This window comes from Berghia stephanieae, chromosome 3 (genome assembly GCF_034508935.2).
Source record: "Berghia stephanieae isolate SIO BIC M18660-M18661 chromosome 3, UCSD_Bste_1.3, whole genome shotgun sequence".
Classification (NCBI taxonomy): Eukaryota; Metazoa; Mollusca; class Gastropoda; order Nudibranchia; family Aeolidiidae; genus Berghia; species Berghia stephanieae.
The window spans coordinates 10,868,011-10,873,010 of NC_088362.1; the positions used below are offsets into that span (position 1 = coordinate 10,868,011).

Sequence of the window (5,000 nt, forward strand, 5' to 3'; positions counted from 1 at the left end):
TTTTTTCCCCATCTGGATACGCTTTTAAGCTCGTCGGAGAAATATTTCATAAGGGCGTCCGCCATTGTTCCGATAGTTTAGAGCCAGTTACTAAGTTACAATGCGTCATTACGAGGGAAGTGACGTTACGACTGTTGAAGCGTATTGACGTCACTCACACCTTTGTTATTGTTTTTAGTCAGCCATTTTTATGAGTAATTCTCACTAAATGTGACCCTCCGTCTCAAAACGGTATTATGTCGGGATGATTCAGACCCCAAAAAGTGAATTTAGAGATAAAATTATGAGAAATTGGAGCTTAGAAGTTTTTGCAATGCAAGACATAGTCTTTATACTCCACAATAACGTACATAAATTAAACCTAAGTTGGATATTTGTGGCCATGAATTCAATTTCCTTTACCGAGTGGATCCCGACATAATACCGCTTTGATACGATGGGTCACAAATTGTATCATTCAAGATTATAAACGGTCAAGGTTACACACAGTTTTGTGTGTTGGTTCGTTATACCCGACTGGCGGAATGTTGTGAGCTAATTACATAAGCGCACAACATCAATATTTAAGGGAGCAATGGTTCATTTAAGTGCCGGACCAATATCGATATCATAATACGATTCAATAGTCTGATGTCACGCCGCTCGGCAACGGTGGTCATCGTGGTTCTAAACAAAGAAAATCGTTACTTTTTATTCTTCATGCTGGCTAGAACTTTTCATATGTCTTGTGATCAGAATGTGTACAAGTCAAAACATGATCAGATTTATGTGGGTTCTTTTTTCCTCTGGATACGCTTTTATGCTCGTCGGAGAAATATTTTATAAGGGCGTCCGACATTGTTCCGATAGTTTAGAGCCAGTTACTAAGTTACCATGCGTCATTACGAGGGAAGTGACGTTACGACTGTTGAAGCGTATTGACGTCACTCACACCTTTGTTATTGTTTTTAGTCAGTCATTTTTATGAGTAGTTCTCACTAAACTGAATCACTCAAGATTATAATAAACTGTCAAGGTTACACACAGTTTTGTGTGTTGGTACGTTATATCCGACTGGCGGAATGTTGTGAGCAAATTACATAAGCGTACAGCATCAATATTTTTATGTAAGGGAGCAATGATCCATTTTCGTGCCGGACCAATATTGATGTTATAATTGATGTTGGCTCGTGGACAGTGGTTGGGTGATCTGTTTCACAATCAGGTATGTTTCAAATTGTTACTCTTAATGATAGAGTCTAGTCGGTGCCATTATGTTCAGAGGTTATTTTTATTACCCTGTAACCGTTTGGCCTCTTCTGCGGGTTATTCTCCTCCTCCTCCTCCTCCTCCTCCTCATCCTCCTCCTCCTCCTCATCATCATCATCATCATCATCATCATCATCATCGCCATCGAAATTGACTCGATTCTTTTACTGAGTAATTAGGTATGTATTATCAAAACAACTCTGTCAAGTCTCCACCTACACGATACAATTATCGTTGTTACGTCCCTTGCACTGCGGAGCAGGCAATCAAAACATTTATTGATTAGATAGACAAATGAAGAGAGAGAGAGAGAGAGAGAGAGAGAGAGAGAGAGAGAGAGAGAGAGAGAGAGAGAGAGAGAGAGCGATAGAGAGATTAGATAGATAGATAGCTAGATAGAGAGAAAGAGTAAAAGAGTGTGTGTGTGTGTGTGTGTGTGTGTGAGAGAGAGAGAGAGAGAGAGAGAGAGAGAGAGAGCTCTCTATTCTCTTTCCCACTCTCTACCCACTTCATTCATTCTCTTTCCTTCTTACTCTTGTTGCGCTTCATAACTATCTACCTTTGAAGGTACACTAATCCCCCATTCTCTTTCTCTGTGATCTGTTTCCTTATGTCAGCAGTGTTCTCAGTGTTGTATCATAACGGCAAGATTAAACATGTCATTTCTACGTTTTGTTTAGCGAAAGTAAAAATAAAAAACAAAAAAAATCTAACAAACAACACCCCCCCCCCCCAACAAATCACAGAAGCAAACAAAAATGCACACACGCACGCACACACACACACACACACACACACACACACACACACACACACAAAGACTCTTTGTTTGTCAAAGAGTCAAAACAGAAAAAAAAAATCCGAAAAGAGGTAAAAACAAAACATTAAAAAAAAATAATAGACATAATTAAATACTGCAAGTTGTTGGAACCTGTCTTTCCATTCTTGTGAATTTTTGGATACCAACCCGATCAGCTTAAATGCCCATGGCGTACTAATTATGCATTTTCTCTTTCAATGTGTATGTTTTATTCACGTATAGCACACGTATTCGTAACCCTTTGTATTATTTGTGACCCCTCGCCTCAAAACGGTATTATGTCGGAATGATTAAGATGCTGGAAATTGAATTTATTGCCATAAATATCCGACTCGCAATGAGTTTGTATGTTTTATTGAATAGAATGAATATCGTATCTTAGAATGCTGAATAGCAATAATTCAAATTTTCGACCAGTTTATCTTTATTTCATTTTTTTAGTATCTGGTTCATCCCGACATAATACCGTTTTGGGACGATGGGTCACATTTGGTTAAAAAAATATATCATGTATTTAAGACCGTAAAAAGTTACGAACAATTCTTCGTTTCGATGAAATGCATTGCATGCTATTTTCTTTCGTTTTATATAATAGAGAGTCAGTGACAAGTCTCTGTAAAGGGTAGATAAAACCAATAACGGAAGTTACCTCTTACCGATCAAACACCCCCTGGTTCCCACTTAATCAGAGATGCCAAAAAAAATCTCAAATTACAGCATATCTCAGAATTCAATAATATATCTATCTTTCACCCATGAGAAAATCGGTGCACACGTGCTGCTGTGAAAGACCGACCATCAGAAACCTCTGAAATTCTCCTTGAACTGTTAGGATTCCAGGTAGGTATGGATGCATACTTGCCAGATATCAGGTTAATTTTGTAAAAAATGAATATGCCAAACAAGTCACAAGAACATGCCAAATGTTCTAAAAATAAAACAAAAAAAAAAACGAAACTTGTCGACGCATCGCTTTATATGCTAAAATGTACATAAAAGTCGAAATAAATTTAGTTCCTTATCCTGCTGCCATCAGTTAGTGCCTTGATTTGTTAATTTAAAAAAAATCAACTTTTACCAATTTAAGGGTGAACATTTGTATATATTTTAAAAATTAGTGTTAATTTGCATATAAAATAGGTAAAATTAAGTGATTTGGAAAAAAAAAATCCACAAAAAAAAAAACATTTTTTTTTAAATGCCAAAATGTCAAACTCAACAAACGATTTTCAAAATGATTAATAATGCAACATTTTTGTATATATATTAAAAAATAGTGTTAATTTGCATATAAGATAGGTATAATTAAGTGATTTGAAAAAAAAAGAAAAAAAAGAAAAAAAAAAAAAGAATCCAACCAAAAAAGATTTTAACATGCCAAAATGCCAAACTCAACAAACGATTTTCAAAATGATTAATAATGCAAAGTTTTTGTGCTTTGGTAATAAAATTGCCAAATTGGCAAACCTGGACATGGGGGTGTATGGAATCGTCGTCAATCTAAATTATGTGGCATGACTTGTGAGTGAGTGAATCGTTAGTTACATTCCTTGGAGACTTTAAGACAGAAAATTATGTGGTGAGTGTTAGGTGAGAGGAAGGAAAGATAGAGGCTAGTGATACTGTGGGTGGGGACTGTAGGTACAGTAGGAAGTCAGATGGAATAGGAGATCTTGGTGACTTTTGTGTGATTCGTATTTCTGTGACTGTTGGATGGATGACTCGGAGATAGTTAATAATAATTTCAAATGGGACTTAGGAAGGATACATTCTTATGTGCTGATAATATTGACGATACTGATGATGATGATGATGATAATAATAATAATAATAATAATAATAATAATAATAATAATAATAATAATAATAATAATAATAATAATAATAGTAACAATAATAATACAAATGATGATGAAGATGATGAAGATGATGATGATGATGATAATGATGATGATGATAATAATAATATCATCATCATATTGTTATGGTTATCATTATTACTATTTGATGTTGTTGTTTAAACTACATGAAGATAAGGGTCTTTAAATAATCAAAATGATCATAGATTTTGTAGCGTTAATGAATGACAATATTATCTAAAATGGAAAATTCTTCAACTAACAATGAATGCTATTGGGGTCTTTTACTGGAGGAGCTTTAAGTTCGAAACATTTTATGACATATTTCATCTTTTATTCAAATTGCTTTATTATACGAATATTATGTAATTTATAAATTATTTTTTTAAAAATTTCATCTGATTATCAAGTTAAATTAACTTCTCTGGATTTCAATTGTTTTTAACGCTATCGATTGATAATAATAATAATAATAATAATAATAATAAATAATAATAATAATAATAATAATAATAATAATAATAATAATAATAATAATAATAATAATAATATTAATAATAATAATAATAATAATAATAATAATAATAATAATAATAATAATAATAATAAGAATAATAATAAGAATAATAATAATAAGAATAAGAATAATAATAATAGACTTTTATAGAGCGCGCAGTATCCTCAACTATGAAACATGAGGCTCTTGGCACTTTACATCAACACAAAACAATATAGAAAGTGCATGACATCAAAAAAGAAATGTTTGATTAAAGAGAATAATATAAATAATATAATTTATTTAAAAAATAGATAAATAAATAAATGAATGAATGAATGCGTGAATAAATAAATAGATAAATAAATACATAAATACATAAATAAATAAATTGATTAACATGTAGAATCGTGTGATACAGATAAAAAAATTAGAAGAAATAGTTTTTAAAAGGAGTCATACAATTTTACGATATTCACCATACTTACTTACTCGGGGCCTAGAACTTTGTTTTAAAAGATGGCACAAATATGTCATTGAACGAACCGGTAGCAGCAGAAATTTTTAAGAAATCGCA

General features: G+C 32.6%; 1 protein-coding gene across 1 annotated transcript in view; it reads left to right on the top strand.

Annotated features, from left to right (window-relative positions):
* The first annotated feature begins 3,653 nt into the window (after window positions 1-3,653).
* Window positions 3,654-5,000, top strand: part of LOC144967143 (dystrophin-like) — a 454,945-nt gene continuing 453,598 nt past the window's right edge. Inside the window, exon 1 of the mRNA XM_078904012.1 lies at window positions 3,654-3,709. The gene's annotated coding sequence lies outside the window, so the exon portion shown is untranslated. The remainder of the gene's footprint in view (window positions 3,710-5,000) is intronic.